This window comes from Nuphar pumila, chromosome 10 (genome assembly GCF_984573655.1).
Source record: "Nuphar pumila chromosome 10, dmNupPumi1.hap1.1, whole genome shotgun sequence".
NCBI lineage: Eukaryota > Viridiplantae > Streptophyta > Magnoliopsida > Nymphaeales > Nymphaeaceae > Nuphar > Nuphar pumila.
The window spans coordinates 73,659,335-73,678,815 of record NC_143258.1 but is presented as its reverse complement, the minus strand read 5'-3'; the positions used below and the strand labels follow the sequence as shown (position 1 = coordinate 73,678,815).

Sequence of the window (19,481 nt, the reverse complement as noted above, 5' to 3'; positions counted from 1 at the left end):
TGGGAAAATGAACAAATTAGGACTATATGCTGACTCCTGATGTACTAAAATGCTATTGTGGATCGAGATGATGAGATTGAGAAGGAAATTCTTGGAAAAGCGCTTGCATCAAGAGCTGTCAAAGTTGCTCACTGCTACATTCAGCACAAGCCTCCATTAGTTGTGCCATCTTCAAATCTCAATAGCACTGCATACACCTTCTGCCTCTCTTTCTGCAGTATGCCTTCACCCTCTCAGCTCTAAGGTTTTGAAGAGCTCAAACACTTCAATAGATGGCCTTACTAGATCTCATTCAAAAAGGATTTATTGAGGACTGTAGCTCATACCATGATCTTCAGGCTCGTGGTATGTCAATGGGACCAGCTGAGTCACATATCTTTTTTTTTTTTCCAAAAGATAGCAAACAATTTGGGAGGATTGCCTTCAAGCAATGTAACTACCAAGGGAAGGAATATTCATCCCAGCCAGGATTACCACCTGCTGTGATGCCTACTTCAACTGCCACACCCACCATTTCTGTAGGCTATCACAGCTTCTACAGCAAATAATGCGTCTCTATCACCTTACATATTCCACTTGTTGTTCACCACTTACAGCAGTAATATCATTCCATCCCACCCACTGCAATTATACTCACCTGTTATATAGAATGTTTCAGCATCTTCAGTACTATTGCATTCATAGCAGTGCACACACCATTTCACTTCACTTGCATATCGCATCTCATTATCTTCATTACATTGCACCTGCATAGTGTACAACACCTGTACATCGATATCCCCTACATTTACTTCAGTTTCAGCAAGTATCAATTGCACTTGAACATCCATTTCCTGCTGCACCTACAACAAAACTCACACTTTTGCCAATGCATCCTACAAACACTGATTCAGCATATAACCTTACACCTAAGGCAACCATGTCATTCACCCAATTGGGTAGACCCATGATCATTTCATCTTCCTCACATCATTCATTTCATATGTTGTAGCACATGTATTGCATTTTTAATCCATCCATATACGTTTTGACTTGGCATATGCACATGCATTTCCCATTGACATATATATACATCTTGTACCTTCAATATCCATTCCATTTAGTACATGTGTTACTTCTTAGTATAGGTGTATGCATCTTTACTTTAGTAGATGTACTTGTATTCTTTCATTAGCACAAACATTCTACTTAAGAGTGTTGTATAAGCATCATATTTAGCCATGTGTATATGGGTTTGTGACATGATATTTTCCATTACCTCCTATATTCTTGCTTTTGGGCTAACTCATTTTCACAAGGATAACATGGAAAATGTTATTTTACCTTCCTAGATTAGAGGTTTCAATTTAAAGATTGTAATAAATTGACATTAATGAGAATTTTATATTTCCAGCTTTTAGATAGAATGGATGAGCATTGTAAATATCATAAATTATTTGTTTTTATATCATTTTCTTCTTTTACTTTCAAAAATTCACAAATGGGAACACAAATGACACGTGCACCATTCTAATAGGAGGTGATTAAATTTTAAGTTGATGATCTGCATCAATGGCCATAGTCAGGATGTAGACAAGACTTAGGATTTTCATCTTTTACGGAATAACATAGTCAGGATGTGGATAAGACTTAGGATTTTCCACACTGGATCCTTTTTCAAAAATCATCATGTTTTCTTTAAATATTTTCCTCTTTTATTAGAGTTTAGTTTAAGATTAATTCAATATATATATCAATGGCCATAGTCAGGATATATTGAGATTAATTTCATTTTAAACTCTATAAAAGCACCGAAATATGTTTTATTCTTCACCTGAATTTAAATATGATTGTGATATAATATATTCAATGACCATAGTCAGGGATATATTATATCTTCAATCTTATTTACATTCATTTAAAGAATGAAATATAATTTTCAAAAGTCCAATTTCAAATTCCTTAAATTCATTAATCATATAGGATAGAATTGCATCATATTTTCAAAATTCCCTTTCAAAACCCAAGTGATCTTGAATATCTTTCTTTAAGTTTCTATTTCAAATTCAAATTCTATCTTATTTACAAGATTCAAAATTCGATTTCAAAGTCCAAATTGACTTTGAAATTTCTAATTCATGTTATATTCAAAACTTCAATTTCCAAATAAAAAATTCAAACTTCAAAGTTCAATTTAAAGTTTCTGATTCATCTTCTGATTTTAAATTCAAAATCAAGTTTTTTTTCTTATCTTCAAATTTAAAATCAAAGTTTAAGATCGATTCTGAATTTCAAAATTTGACTCTTCTTAAAGTTTTAAATTCAATCTGGGTTTTCAAAACCCAGACCCATCTCCAAAAGTCCCATTTGGACTTTCAAAAACCAAATCTAGAGTTGGAACTCAACTTCATCTCAGACTTCAGATCCAGATTCCATTCCAAATTTCGGATCCAATTCCATCTTGTTACGACAATGAAGCCATACATGATACTTCAAGTACAAGGTTTTGATAATGAGCAAGTGAAATCAACTGCATTTCAGCTAAGGCTATGAAGCAATTGAAGAATTCGATGAAGAATCTTTAAAGACTAGTGTGCAAATGTTTAATTCATTAAAAGTCTTAGCTTCTTGTAAGAGCCTTACTTAGAGTGCATATTTAGGTTGCATTTCACCTTAAAAGTCTTTAGAAAAACTTTTCTAAAAAGAACCCTCATGAAAATCTTTTTAGAAAACTCTTTTCTTAAATTTTCATGTTTATTAGTCGACCAATAGACTTACCAGTCGACTAATCCTTTCGCGCCATATTTTCTAAAAAGTCATTTTTGTCAAATTAGTCGACCGAAGGTTTTATCTGTCGACTGGACAGAATGTCTGTTTTCTGGAAAATTAGCAGCAGTCGACTAATGGTTTTATCAGTCGACTGAACAGAACATGTGTTTTCTGAAAATTTAGCAGCAGTCGACTAATGTTTTTTATCAATCGACCGAACAGAATGTTTGTTTTTCAGAAGATTTTAGCAGCAGTCGACTAAAAGGTTTTTCAATCTACTGATGATATTATCAGTCGACTAACTTTTCTCAAGTCGACTAAGTTTCAAAAGTTCAGATTTTCAAACGGCTCGATTAACAGATCAGTCGACCGACGATAACTGTCAGTCTACTAATAACTAACTATTAGTCGACTAACTGATGTTTCAGTCGACTAATTTTGTTGTTTTCCTAAAACTTCAAAAAGACGTGTCTTTTCATTTTTCAAACGTTTTGATCGTTCGAAATTGACAGTTTTGATACCCTTTCATACTCTCAACGTATGGAATCTTTCAACTATAAATATGAGTGCATTTTACACTCAAAAACAACAATAGAAACAAGAATTCAATCGATTTGAATCATTTACTTATTGCTTTTCACTCCTATTCATTCAAGTATTTATTTTCTCACTCACGTGATATTTTCACTTCAGTTTTTCACTCAAATCACTTTGAGAGATATTGAATTCGTGAGTAGAGTATTTCAACAACCTCAAAAGCCAATAGCATCTCATTTGCATTCAAAAGGAAGGCTCATAGGTTGTTTTGTAAGTTGTTACTTATCTTCTGTAAAAAGAAGGACTCCTTGGTGTAAAGGAGTTGTTTGCTTTCAGTAGGGTTGTTACTGAAAGTGAGACCAGTTATGGTCTGTGTGATCTTGTTGTTTACAAGGTTGATAGTGGATATCTCAAGCGGGTTTTGCTTGAGGACAGGATGTAGGTCGGGTTAGACCAAACCAGGATAAAATCTTGTGTTCTTTGTGTGTTTGCTTTGAGATTTGCAAAATCCTTCAATATTCCGCAGATAATTTTTAAAAGCACTATTCACCCCCCCTCTAGTGCTCATTGCCTCGATCCTAGTGCAATTTCATTTGGTATCAGAGCGCAGGTTTGCTATTACTTTGATTTGACCATCATCTAGCATGGCAACTACAACATCTCAACACAAAGAAGGAAGCTCCTCTGTTCGTCCTCCTCTCTTCGACGAAACAAACTATGGATACTGGAAAGTAAGAATGACAATATTCTTGCAATCCATGGATCTCGATATCTGGAGAGTTGTTTCAGAAAAGTACCAAACTCCATCAACTGATTTCAGCCGATGGACCGATGATGAAAAGAAGACTGCTTCACTAAATGCAAAAGCCATGAATGCATTATATTGTGGCGTTGACAAGGTAGAATTCAATCGCATCTCTCAATGCTCTACAGCAAATGAAATTTGGCATACTCTTCTAGTAACTCACGAAGGTACGTCAAAGGTAAAGAAATCTAAAATTGCTTCTTTAGTTCATAAATTTGAATTGTTCAAAATGAAGCAAAATGAATCTATATCGGACATGGTAACTAGAATGACCGATATAACTAATACTTTGAAATCCCTTGGAAAAGAATATTCACAAGTGGATTTAGTCAGAAAGATTCTAAGGTGTTTAACTCCTGAATGGGAGAGAAAAACCACTGCTATTGAAGAAGCAAATGATCTCAATACTCTCACTCTTGAAGACTTAGTTGGTAACCTAATGGCATATGAGGTCCAACTTCAAGACAGACAAGAAGAAGAGCCTAAGAAGAAATCTCTTGCTTTTAAGGCTACTTCTGACTCAGAAAATTCAGAAGAAGATGAAGATGAAGATGAAGATGAAGATGAAGATATTGCCCTCATCACAAGGCAATTCAGAAGATTCATCAAAAAGGAAAGATTTCAAAGAAAGGCAAAGAAAGCAGATTCTTCCATTCCCAATGAAATAAAGTGCTTTAACTGCAAAAAGACAGGACATATCAAGAAAGATTGTCCTCTTCTCAAAATCAAGCCCAAGGACCAATTCAAGAAGAAAAAGACATTTCAAGCATGTTGGGATGATAGTGACTCCTCTTCCGATGAAGAAACAAATGAAGAAGTCGCCAACATGTGTTTTTGTAGCACAAGAAGATTTGGTAAGTCAATTTGACTATGATGAGTTATTTGAAGCATTTAATGATTTATATGCTAAATTTAAGAGTCTTAGTTCTAAAAATAAAGAGTTAAAAACTGAAAATTTAACTCTTGACTCTCAAAATAAAGTATTACTTCAAGAAATAGAAGATCTCAAGAAGAAAAATTATTGCCAAGCACTTGAGATAAAAGAAATTGGAGTTAGAACCAATCTCTTACAAAAAGAAATATCTAGTCTTAAAGAAAAGTCAAATGATCTTCTTTCTATAGTGACCAAATTCACAAATGGTCAAGAGAATCTAGAAAAACTTCTTGGTTCTCAAAGATGCTCGGTTAATAAAACCGGATTGGGATATAGCTTCTTTGATACTCAAAACAGGCCAAACTATGTGGTGAAAAATCAAAGACATTATTCTCAGCCTTTTGTTCATAAAACTAAACTTTCTAGTTCTAATAGAAATGCATCTAGATATGATTATTCTAGACATGTTTATTCTAAATCCTTTTATAGAAAGAATATTTATTATCAAAGGAAACCAAAATCCAAATGGATATGGGTTCATAAGACTAACTCTCATGGACCCGAAAATAGAAAGGGGTCAAATGCTATGTTTTCTGATTTTGTTGTAGGTACACAACATAAGGAGCAAATGGATATTGGACAGCGGCTGTTCCAAACATATGACTGGAAGGCCGGAGTTATTTTCCACCCTCCAAAATAAGGATGGAGGAACTGTCACCTTTGGTGACAATAACAAGGGAAAAGTGATAGGTATTGGTAATTTTGGTAATCCAAAATTTCTCTTGATAGAAAATGTTCTTTTAGTAGATGGTTTAATGCATAATTTAATATCTATCAGTCAATTATGTGATAAAGGTTTTCATGTTTCTTTTGAAAATGATTTATGCTTAATTTCTTATTTTCAATCTAAAAAGATCATTTTTAAAGGTAAAAGAAAAAACAATGTGTATGAAATATATCTAGATGAATTGCCCTTTTTTAATGAAAAATGTCTTATTGTTTCAAATGAAACTCAATGGTTATGGCACAAGAGACTTGGACATGTTAATTTTAAAATTATTTCAAAGTTATCCAAGAATGATCTTGTAAGAGGCCTACCTAGAATACCATATAAAAAGGATCACTTATGTGATGCTTGTCAAAGGGGTAAACAAATCAAGAGTTTTTTTAAAGCAAAAGATATAGTTTCAACAAAACGTCCTCTTGAACTTTTACATTTAGATCTATTTGGACAATCTAGAATTCAAAGTTTGAATGGTAGCAAGTATGCTTTTGTTATAGTAGATGATTATTCTCGGTTTACATGGGTGATTTTTCTAAAAAGCAAAAATGATGCTTTTTCAGAATTTTCTAAACTTTGTAGAAAAATTACAAATGAAAAATCTACATCTATTATTAAAATTCGTAGTGATCATGGTGGTGAATTTGAAAATGAATCTTTTCTAAAGTTTTGTGATTTACATGGTATATCTCACAACTTTGCTTTTCCTAGAGTGGCTCCACAAAATGGAGTTGTTGAAAGAAAGAATAGAACTTTGCAAGAATGTGCTAGAACCATGCTTCAAGATAAAATTTTACTAAAATATTTTTGGGCTGAAGCAATTAATACAGCATGTTATATCTTAAATCGTGTTCTTATTCGACCAATTTTACATAAAACATGTTTTGAATTGTATTATGATCGTATACCAAAGATCTCATATTTCAAAAATTTTGGTAGTAAATGTTTCTTGTTAAATACCAAAGGTAATCTTGATAAGTTTGATTCAAAATCAGATGAATCAATATTTCTTGGATATTCTTCTAGAAGTAAAGCATATCGTATTTTCAATAAAAGAACATCTTGTATTGAAGAATCTTTACATGTTGCATTTGATGAGAATTGTGAGCAGGTTATACCTCTAAGCGAAGGAGAAGAAGTAATACTTCAAGAAGAACCCTTGATAGAGAGTACTTCTCAAGAAAATATTCCTCTTCAACCGGTTTGGAAAGAAGTTCCTAATCATCCACATGAACAAGTTATTGGTGAAATAAAGAGTGGTGTCCAAACTAGAAGGCAGTTAGAAAAATATATTGCAAATGTTGCTTTCATATCTAAAATAGAACCAAAGAATATCAATGAGGCTTGTGTTGATGAATTTTGGCTTTTGGCCATGTCTGAAGAACTTAACCAATTTACTTGGAATGATGTTTGGGATCTAGTTGATAGACCAAAGGATCATCCGGTAATTGGAACAAGATGGGTCTTCCGAAATAAGCTGGATGAAAATGGTGAAGTCATTCGTAACAAAGCAAGGCTAGTGGCACAAGGCTATAATCAAGAAGAAGGCATAGATTTTGATGAAACCTATGCACCAGTGGCTTGATTAGAGTCAATTCGAATGATGCTTGCTTTTGCTAGTTACATGAACTTCAAGTTATATCAAATTGATGTTAAGAGTGCATTCTTAAATGGACACATCAATGAAGAAGTTTATATAGAGCAACCTCCAGGCTTTGAAAATAAGAAATATCCAGAAAAAGTCTACAAATTGAAAAGAGCTTTGTATGGACTCAAACAAGCACCAAAAGCGTGGTATAAAAGACTACGAAATTTTCTAGAACAATCTGATTTTTCCATTGGTCGGGTAGACTCCACTTTATTTATTAAAAATCTTAATTCAGATATTCTTATTGTGCAAATTTATGTTGATGACATAATATTTGGTTCTACTAATGATTCTCTCTATAAATAATTTGCTAAAGCTATGCAAGAAAAGTTTGAAATGAGCTTGATGGGCGAATTAAACTACTTCCTTGGACTTCAAATAAAGCAAACTGAAGAAGGAATCTTCATCAATCAGGCTAAGTATACAAAAGAACTTCTCAAGAGATTTGGGATGGACTCATCAAAATCAAGAAGGAATCCTATGAGTACAACTACTTCTCTTGATAAAGATGAAAATGGTAAAAGTGTAGATACTAAACTCTACAGAGGTATGATCGGATCTCTATTATACTTAACTGCTAGTCGACCTGATATTATGTTTAGTGTTTGTATGTGTGCAAGATTTCAAGCTAATCCAAAGAAATCTCATTTAACTGCAGTAAAACAAATTTTTCGTTATTTGAAAGATACTTCAGATTTCGGATTGTTTTACCCAAAATCATCTTCCTTTGATTTAGTTTCATATAGTGATGCAGATTTTGCAGGAAGTAAATCTGATCGCAAGAGTACTAGTGGAACTTGTCATTTCTTAGGAAATTCCTTAGTCTCTTGGTTTAGTAAAAAACAAAATTCAGTATCACTCTCAACAACTGAAGCAGAATATATAGCGGCTAGTTTAGCATGTTCACAAGTACTTTGGATGAAACAGACCTTAAAAGATTTTGGTTTGAATTACTCCACAATAACTATTTATTGTGATAACACTAGTGCTATAAATCTTTCGAAAAATCCTATTCAGCACTCAAGAACTAAGCATATTGAAGTTAGACATCATTTTTTAAGAGATCATGTGTTAAAAGGAGATATTTCGTTAAATTTTATTTCCACCAAAGAACAACATGCCGATATCTTCACTAAACCTCTTAAAAATGAAGATTTTATGAGAATTAGGAGAGAACTAGGTATTTGCTCATTTTTGGATTTATAAAAATGCTAATTTTTGAACAAAATCTCAAAATCGCACTATATTAGTCGACCGACAAAATTCTAGTCGACTGGTGTTTTAAATTTTGGAATGTATCGCACCATATTAGTCGACCGATATATTTCTAGTCGACTGATGATATTTTTAGAATGAGTTGCACATTCTTAGTCGACCGATAAAGATTTAGTCGACTAAAATTTTTAAATTTTTAAATAAAGGGACCCGATACCCCTTGGATTTTTAAAACACCCGTTCTTTTTAAAATAAGCATCGTTTCACTTCGTTTTCGTATCTTTTCATTTTTCTTAAAAACGAAACCCTTAAAAACGAAAACCCTCTTTCTCTTTTGCCTCTCTTTCTTCCGAAAAACCCTCGGAGTGCCATTCGATCCCATTTTTGCTGGGATTTTCTTACCGTAACAAGGAGACGCCGGAGTCTTCTGGTTGTGATCTTGAAACGCCGGAATCCTCCTGCAGTAACTGGCGCATCTTCAAAACACGTCGGAACCCTCTTGTGTGACAGTGCATTGCCGGATACCCCTTGTGGCCGACTTCTCACTCGCCGTCAGCCATTGTATCCTCCTCTGGTTCTGTTTCACATCGCCGGACAACGTTCTATTTCTGCCGGAAATCATTTGGAAGCCGTCATTGTTTTTGGTAACTCTATTTTTTTTTAACCATGCCTCGTACGAAGTCTGCATCTGCAAAAGGTTTAGGTTCTCCTCCTCCTACACCTTCTTCAAGACATGGTTTTTCACTAAGATTACTTCGCAATCCTCTTCTCTATGATACTTTTGGATCAATTTCTGCACTACCTATTTTACCAGGCCGAAATGTTCTATTTCACTTATTTTCTTGTTACAATATAAGAGAATTATTTCCTGGAATTTCACATCTTTTTGATGCTTGTGCAGATACCCTTCACTATCTGTTTCTTATTCACTTGTTTTACACGAATTTACAAATGGATCATGAAACTGGAGTTTTGTCCTCTCTTGTTCGTGATGTTGAAATCGAGTTTGATTCGAAATTACTTAGAGAAATTCTTGAAATTCCACCTTCAGACACTCTTTTCAACACTATTGAATTGAATGATGAAAGAGTTTTTGAACAAATTCTTCTTCCAGGAGCACCTCACTGCCCTCCTTTCAAAAATACTAATCTTCAAACTCGTGCACGCATTTCTGGATGAATCCTTGCCCACAATGTTCTACCCAAAACTGGTTCTTTTGATTATTATTCCACAGATCTATCTACGGCTCTTTATGTTTTATTTGGAAATATTTTTGTCAATTGGGCCAATGTGTATTTTACAAATTTGTGGAAACAAAAACCATTTCTTCCTTATGGTTGTCTTTTAACCCGTATTTTTAGACATTTCAAAGTTCCTTTATCAAATGAAAACTACATTGAGAAAAAAGAGTTCTTTGATCAAACAATTTTTAAAAGAATAAAAATTAAATATCTGCCTCCTTTAAATATTGATCAAACTGAACCATCTGATCCTAATGAACCATCAATTTCTGAACCTTCACCTTATGCGACACCTTCATCTCATGCAAAAAGAAAGAAATTTTCGACAAGTCAAGACCATGATGAAGTTATGCAGAGACTGGAAACTTTAGAGCTGCATCAACATACTTTTCGTGAAGATGTGACTCAACAACTATCTTCGATTCAGAAAGAGATTACTTCAATCAAGGATTTGCTCAACTCACTTTTCTAATCTTTGTTGTCTGAACTTTCATACTTTATGGGTTGTAATATTTTAAACTTGTATCTCTATTTTGCTTATGCTATTTCTGCCCTTACTCTTTTTTATTCTGACAAAGGGGGAGAAAAAAATGATAGCAATTACATTGCAGGAGATCTTGCATGAGAAATGCAAAATTAAGAGAAAAAGAAAGCTTTGAATGAATGTATTTCTAAATGCATGAAGAAATGATGAATGGAAATGCAAACCAATCAATATGTGATATATGTGCTTTAAATGTGCTAACTTTTAATGTTTTGCAGCATATTGATAGGGGGAGTAAAATCTCCATCTATGCATCTAAATGCTTCATCTTTGATTAAGTTTGTCATCATCAAAAAGGGGGAGATTGCTACGACAATGAAGCCATACATGATACTTCAAGTACAAGGTTTTGATGATGAGCAAGTGAAATCAACTGCATTTCAGCTAAGGCTATGAAGAAATTGAAGAATTTGATGAAGAATCTTTAAAGACTAGTGTGCAAATGTTTAATTCATTAAAAGTCTTAGATTCTTGTAAGAGCCTTACTTAGAGTGCATATTTAGGTTGCATTTCACCTTAAAAGTCTTTAGAAAAACTTTTTTAAAAAGAACCCTCATGAAAATCTTTTTAAAAAACTTTTTTCTTAAATTTTCATGTTTATTAGACGACCAATAGACTTACCAGTCGACTAATCCTTTCGCGCCATATTTTCTAAAAAGTCATTTTTGTCAAATTAGTCGACCGAAGGTTTTATCAGTCGACTGGACAAAATGTCTATTTTGTGGAAAATTAGCAGCAGTCGACTAATGGTTTTATCAATCGACTGAACAGAACATGTGTTTTCTGAAAATTTAGCAGCAGTCGACTAATGCTTTTTATCAGTCGACCGAACAGAATGTTTGTTTTTCAGAAGATTTTAGCAGCAGTCGACTAAAAGGTTTTTCAGTCTACTGATGATATTATCAGTCGACTAACTTTTCTCAAGTCGACTAAGTTTCAAAAGTTCAGATTTTCAAACGGCTCGATTAACAGATCAGTCGACCGACGATAACTGTCAGTCTACTAATAACTAACTATTAGTCGACTAACTGATGTTTCAGTCGACTAATTTTGCCGTTTTCCTGAAACTTTAAAAAGACATGTCTTTTCATTTTTCAAACGTTTTGATCGTTCGAAATGGACAGTTTTGATACCCTTTCATACTCTCAACGTATGGAATCTTTCAACTATAAATATGAGTGCATTTTACACTAAAAAACAACAATAGAAACAAGAATTCAATCGATTTGAATCATTTACTTATTGCTTTTCACTCCTATTCATTCAAGTATTTGTTTTCTCACTCATGTGATATTTTCACTTCAGTTTTTCACTCAAATCACTTTGAGAGATAGTGAATTCGTGAGTAGAGTATTTCAACAACCTCAAAAGCCAATAGCATCTCATTTGCATTCAAAAGGAAGGCTCATAGGTTGTTTTGTAAGTTGTTACTTATTTTCTGTAAAAAGAAGGACTCCTTGGTGTAAAGGAGTTGTTTGCTTTCAGTAGGGTTGTTACTGAAAGTGGGACCAGTTATGGTCTGTGTGATCTTGTAGTTTACAAGGTTTATAGTGGATATCTCAAGCGGGTTTTGCTTGGGGACTGGATGTAGGTCGGGTTAGACCGAACCAGGATAAAATCTTGTGTTCTTTGTGTGTTTGCTTTGAGATTTGCAAAATCCTTCAATATTCCGCAGATAATTTTTAAAAGCACTATTCACCCCCCCTCTAGTGCTCGTTGCCTCGATCCTAGTGCACTTTCACATCTTGGATCTCAGACTTCAAATCAAAAATCCATTTTAGGATCCAGAATCCAACTCTATCTTGGATCTCAGACTTCAGATCCAAATTCTATTTAGGATCCAGAATTTAATTCCATCTTTGATCTCAGACTTCAGATCCAAATTCCATTTAGGATCTTAGAGTTCAACTTCATTTTGGATCTCAGACTTTAGATCCAAATCCATTTAGGATGCCCGATTCTAAATCCAAATCCATCTTTGATTCCTAGAAACCAAAATCCACTTTCAAAACTCATCTGGCCTTCTTGAAACCAATTCTATCTTCAAATTCTATTTGGATTTCTCGGATCTCATTCTGATTTCAAATATAGAAATTCAATTCCATTCTAAATATTCATTCCTTCTCCTAAATTTAAATTCAAAATTCAAGATTCAAAGCTCATTTCTAACTTTGCTTTTATCTCAGTTTCAAATCATTCTTTTCAAAATCCAGATTCATCTTCTCATTATTTTAAAGACTTAGAACTTTAAAGAATATCTTTCCTAATCCATTTTTTAAGTTCTAAGTCAGATTCAACTATTCAGAAATCATCTCTTCCTTTCGTCGTCACATTTTTCACTTAGAAAGTCTCAGATTTCCAAAATCATTTTAAAAGAGCATGCATCCTTGCATTGCACAAGCATGATTCTTTGTGCAATTGGATTTAAAATAAATTCTTAGATAATCTTTCAGCAAAGCAAAAAGGCATAAATTCGACCCTTGGTTTGATTACCCCTGATAAAGGCGCCAGGAACGGTCGAACCTCGTACCGATGAGCGAATCCCATCTCCAAATTTTCTCGCAAATATTTCAAAAATGGAGGCAAGTTATTTTCCTAAATATTTTCAAAAATTAAGGTCAAGTGAGACCATCGCAGAAGATTTTCTCTCTCTCTTCTTTCTTTTCTTTTCTCTTTTCTCTTCTTTTCTGTCTTTTATTTTCTTCCTTCAAAAGGGGAAAATAGAGATCAGAAAAGGAAGAGAGAAGGAAGAGAGAGAAATACCAAGAGAGGAAAAAAATTGCGATGATCACACCCTGCTATGTGCGCATGGTGTCCCATGGCACAGGGTGGCTGGTGGTCACAATAGCTGGTTTATGCAAGCTTTTCGTCACCCCTTGTTGTTGTATTTAGTGAGCCTTCGGGCTGCAGCCTATACGGCTGCAAGTGCATATGTAGCACGGGGTCCAATACCCCAATAACGTTATGGATTGTTTAGTGAGCTCCGGACTGCAGCCCATGGGTCTGCATGTGTGTTTGCGGTACGAGTCCAATTGACCCGATAATTCCAAGGATCGAACATGTCACACATGAGCGCATGTTCCAAAAGAAGATATACAAATATGGATTTTTGTACGCATTATAAAATGGTAACATTTACCGATGAGATGTAGTGTTGGACTTAGCCCTTCATGCACGCGCGTCCGCCTTCGTAAAAGAACACAATGTTTTGGCTTTGTCAACCCACCAATGTGGGCTTTGCGAATGCATATCTCTATGCATATGTTCACTTCAGCATAGAACGCAAAGTTTGTGTAAGTGACTCCTTATTGAGTTTTTCCAATGAGTTTGCGTAATTAAGAAACCTATGTCATATGTTAAGCAAACACATACGTAGTTATGTTGGCACAGATATAGTACATTGTCAATTTATGTAGTTTCACCCTTGTTGCTTGTATGGCTGCTTATGCAATTAATGCCTTGTTAATGATTCTTATAAAATGAGGTTTTACATAACTACGAAACCTTAGGCGCATGCCATCAAACGAACGTAGTCATAGTAGTGCTTGTTATATTTTGATTGCACGAATCACTTTGGCAATTCCAATGTTTTTCCCTAAGTACGTAGGGATTCTCGAGGCACATGTTTGAGATTATGGTCTTGTGAGACTTTTAGAACTCCTTGGAGAGTTCGGGTGCGGACGATGGCCCTGCTTAGCGAGATAAGCTCGCTCAGGGTTGAAATACATGATTTAAGAACTTTGGCACAACATGCGAGTCACGCTTTACCGTGGCAAAATGCTTCTAACTGTCTCATCTTAGCGTGCAATGTTTTGTATTGTCACTTGGCTAGTTCTCGCACTTATGACATGATGCACATACAGGTCCACTTGTATCTATACATAGTTCACGATGTTACATCAATAATTTTATGTTCCGTGATGCATACCTCTTCTTGTTGTCGTGACCATCATTGGTGGTTCTTCCTGGGCCAAACCCAGTTAGTCCAGGGGGGGGGGTCGATCCCAGCAGTATGCGGGTTGCGGGACAATACAGATTGTTGTCCATCTCCGTCTTTTCCTTCAGTTGGATCCTTATGGTTTGATGTCACCTCGTCGTGGGTGCTGTCGCAGTTCGGCAGCACAGCCCAAACCGGACTTGCTTGTGTGCGCTTGGTGCCTTTTTCACCAGTGTGGTTGGTAAGGTTGTCGACCTTTTGGGAACTGTTCCAACACAGCTGTTGGATTTTCCTCCCTTTCGTCTTGCTTTCCACTTCGATAGAGAGTTCCGGACTATAGCCTATGGGATTGCATTAGTGCCTACGGCACGGGTCCCAAAGGACCAGCTGCCTAGGTCTGTACCGTTGTCTAGACTAGCGGGCCACGTGGACTCGCAGGGCAATAGCACCTTTATGGTGTTTTGGAAGCTTCGTTCTCGAGTTATGTGGCTGCAACACTTTGGCTGCATTTTAGTTGGGTGATGCTGCGGGTTTTTGGGCTGAAGCTTGGCCTTTGGTTACAACCAGATTAGGTTGTTGCTGCTGCGGTTTTGGGCCTTTGTGGTTTCGCAGCCTCTTTGCATCGATAGCTAGTTGGCTAGCCACACACCCCAATTGCACGAGATCAATATATCTAAATAACTAGTAGACTAAGCCGCACATTCCAATTGCACAACATGGTTGCCACTTTTCGCAAACAAATATCCTTGTCGCTGTCATGATAGTGAAAGTATATAATTAAATATGTTAGAGAAATATGTTTTGATCATACGTGCAATGACATGTTAAATGCATTAGAGTTTATCACTCTATGCACTTTGAGGATCCACAAATATGTAAGGCGACGTAAAGCTTGAAATGATACGATTCAATATAACCGTGTGCTTATTGGCTCGCACGAGATCAATTTATCCGAATGCTTTGGTTCGATGATTCGAACACTTTGTCTCCTCTTAAGTGTTCATGACACTTGGCATTTGCACACTTTCCGATGTGCATGTCCCTCGTTGTATAGTTATGGGATTCATGAAATTTAAGTGTATGTACGACAATACCTTGTGCATCCATGTCATAGAATTCCTTGGGCGAGTTTTTGGGCTGTAGACCCACTTTGCGAGACAAGCACGCTTATGTTAAAGATACATGTTTTGTATGCTTGTGCACACCACTTGATTTGTTCGAGAGCTGCCTTACCATGTCCAAATGTTTCTAACTGTCTCATTGTGAGGCACGTTGAATTACAAGTGTTGTTTCGGGACCGCAGGCGCGGCACCCATACCGTGGAAATAACTAATGTTATTCCCATAAGACGGGAATATCCCAGATTTCACCATGAACATGCAAGTGTGTTGAACCACATATAAGAATATTGCTAAACGCAATCTTAACATTGAAGTATGCAAAATGGTACAGCTTGACTGTGAAAATTATTGCAAGATTATGCTTAGTACCAATGTAATGTTTTAGAGACAATGCTTTATATAGTGAAATTCTGATGAAGTATCATATGTGTGTGTATTTGCTTGTACACTTAATTGTCTCTCATAAATAATATATGTAATGCCTCTGTACTTATATCTGTGCAAATGTTAGTAATCATGTGATACTTCTACACTTTGCACTTGGCACATCCTGACACGGTTACTGAGTAGTGCGTACTTTGAGGAGGTACATTGCTTGAGGCATTGGTAAGCGCACTAGGTGCACTTACTTCAAGAATGAAAAGACTGAAAATATAACACCATAGGGTATGAATGTAAATGACTTGTTGTGGGCTCAGTTGGAGTCCTCGGGCAGTGGCCCTTGTGTTATGAATGGACTCTTATGTGATATACCCCGAATATGAAATAAATAATATGGTGTTATGACTGCTTTCACGACCAGTGTGCTCCGTTGGCCGTGTGAGGCTGAGCATGTGAATGGGCAGGCCAAGTCCTTGTTTTGCGTACCCCACGGGGACCATGAGGCAAATTCCTCATTGTGAGGTATGAATGAACATGAGCCTAAGAAAGATAAACCTGCTTCGCCCTATTCACAAAATGGTTCACCTTGAGAGAGGGTAGATGGTACAACCCTGAGTGACTTGTCGTTACTACGACACGTGTTTTGACAGGAGCTGTAGTGTCCTTTGGCCTCCAATCACTCAGAGTCAGGGAGGTCGAGGTTACCTTTTTAGGACCTCACTACTGCAGTAGTATGGATTGCAATCCTTGCCTATGCGAGTGTTTTCTCCAAGTTGTGCGCTGCTCACATGAGGTTGACTCGGTTTGTAGCTTCCCCGGTTACCACACTAGAACTTGAATAACAGACGCCAGGTGCATGTCTCACAGAATGCGAGGTTCCTTCACGTACCCGAAGGAGTAATCAAAAGAACTTAAAGACTAACCAATCAACTGACTTACTGTAGTTGCTACTTTACTTGTTCTGTAGTCTGTGTTTCAGTTACCATACTTTTTCAGTTGTTACCTCAGTCACCTTTTTTGCTTAGTTGTTACTTTGGTTATTCTGTTGTTCAGTACTTGATACAGTCGATTACTACTTTGTATGCTTGTTTGATAGTTACTTGAGTTGTTACCATAGTTGCATGTTGCTTAGTACTCATTACAGTTTAGTTTGTTGTTTTAGTTACTTGTCGTACGATTACCTTAGTTACTTGCTCGTTTCCAGCACTTGTTACAATTACTGCAGCTTGTTACCTTTCAGTTGACTTGTACTTGTCCCTTTCGCACTTACCTGACACAGTTCACAACACTTTGTTTATTATGTTCCTTGATGCATACTTTACTAATTGATATGGATTGTGAAATGAATTAGCATAGTTATTGCTCATAAATTCATGCTAGTTATTCATACTTATTGCTCCATGAGTAGTTTTGTACTCTTGTTCATGCTGTAACTGCTTAACTATTGTAAATGTGCATGTTATGTATGTCATGGATAGCTCTGCTTTGTTTTCCACACTTTGGTATATTGTGTTTGGATTGTCTCACCAGCTCGAAAGAGTACTGACCCCGTTTTATGGGGATACAACTATTGCTTAGGCGTGCGATGGAGCTCGATGTGCTGTAGCGGACTCTGAACCCACACTTCTGATACTTGTTGGATCTTGGTAGTTGTTGGTTTCATTTTAAGGGAAATGAATTGTACATCTTGTAAAAATGTATTTAATAAAAGTTGTTTCCTTACTGTTGTTTCTTGATGCACTCACCTCTGGTGGCCACCCAGACTTGCGACTTTGTGGTTTTACGTACACTGTGTTTTCCGCTGTTCTCTAGTTAAACCTTTCAAAAAAAAAATCACAGAAAATTCTAAGTTTTTCCAAAGTTGGGGTTTGGGGCGCCACATGCCAGAACTTAACCGTAGTGCGAGAAGGGTGCGGTGCAAGGCAAATACTAGTTTGAACCTAATATGGTTCGACTCGAAGTAGGTGCAAGCTGGTTTTTTATGGAAACGTGTTGACAACCACAATAGTGGCATTACGGGGCTGCAAGTGTGCCAACACAAGGATCCACACACTTGCTGCCAAAAGAGCTCCAGCTCAACATTGGCCTGGTCCTTTGAACCAGACTGTCGTGCACACTTAACAGGTTCTCGTCCGACTTTGGTTCGGACCAGATCGCCAAAGGGTTCGGTTGGGGCTGGTTCAAGCCTCCGACAGGAGCAGCCGTGGCTGAGACTGCAAGTTGGGCACAAGGGGCTGGACACAGTCGGTCTGGTCCATAGGGCCAGGCTGCTGTCAGCCAACTATAGGTATGAACCATTCAGTTCATACCCAGACCCACAAGAGGTCAACTCATACGGCCCGGGTGTCCAGCACCATGCGGCTGGCACCCGACTCTTCCTAAAGTAAAACCATGGCTAGCACCATGTGCCAGCCTGGTTTCTAACGCATACACAAGTCTGAACCATGGTTCAGACCTGCATGCATCCGAAAATGGATGAATGAAAGAAGGGCCTGGGTGCTCGGCACCACGAGGCTCCATCCAGCTCCAACAAAAGGTAAGCAGGGTTGGTACCTTGTGCCGCGCCCAGGCTGTCAAACCATTACGTCTGAACTTCGGTTCAGACTTGAATCAAAGGTAACTAGCTGGAAGAAAAACTAATAAAGAAAAAGGTTGGGTGACCAATGCTGGGCGCGCGCATTGGGCACCTGCGTGGCGCCAGCTCTAAATGAGGGTAGGAGGGTCGGCAAAAAGGGGAAGTCTGGTCCACTGGACCAAGTCTAGTGCCCTTCCCAGCAGCATGAGCAGGAGCTCAAGGGGTCGAGCAGCCAACCCAAAAGGGGTCTGGCACCGCACAACTGGGCTCACCTAGTCGGTTGGACCATTTGGTGCCCTGGTATGCCAACCGAGTGGACCTAAACCGAAAACCCAAGAAGGTTGAAATATAGAAAAAAAAAAGGAATAAACAAAACAAGTATTACCTTGTTGCTGAAATGGCCAGGGTTCCATGCTCAAGCAGGTCTGGTCACGACGTGACCCAAGCCCAAAGTCAGGGCTGCAACACCAGTCCCAACGTGTTGGGACTGGGTTGAGCCCAACACCACAAGAAGAAAGCACAAAAGAAATAAAAGAATGTTGATGGCTGGAATGCACCAGTCGGTGTTCCAACACTTCAAGAGACTGCCAAACGGACTGAGTGTAGGCTGGACGAGCTCAGCTCGGTTCAACACACCCAGAGATGTCGTTATGTCCGTGAACACTCCATGAATCCAACAAAAAACAAATAAAAACGTGATAGCATTTTCATGATAGAGTGAGCAGCCAACATGCATCGAAGGAAATGAAACAAAAACTGAAATGACAATGTAGAAATCGAAAGAAACAGATTGGAAATGCATGCAGCACATTCTAATGTAAAACTATGAAGATTCAAGATTAAAACAGCAACTTCTAAGCTAATCCGTCGTTTGGGCTTGCATGCATCGATGCAAAGCACCATTAGTTTCATGTCATACCGAAATCCTAAACTAACAATGTGAGTCTTCACCTTAGTTTGCTTGAAGAAGAGGGAGGTGATGTGCTGCAGCTACTCACATCAAGAGGCTCCCACGGCTGGAGGGAGGAAGCAAGTGAGAGGGAAAGAGAGGGAATTTGGGAAAGAGAGAGAGAG

The 19,481-nt window shown here is 37.1% G+C and overlaps 1 pseudogene; it reads right to left on the bottom strand.

Annotated features, from left to right (window-relative positions):
- Positions 1-436: 436 nt before the first annotated feature.
- LOC149826834 (K(+) efflux antiporter 5-like) overlaps positions 437-19,481 on the bottom strand; it is a 136,038-nt pseudogene continuing 116,993 nt past the window's right edge.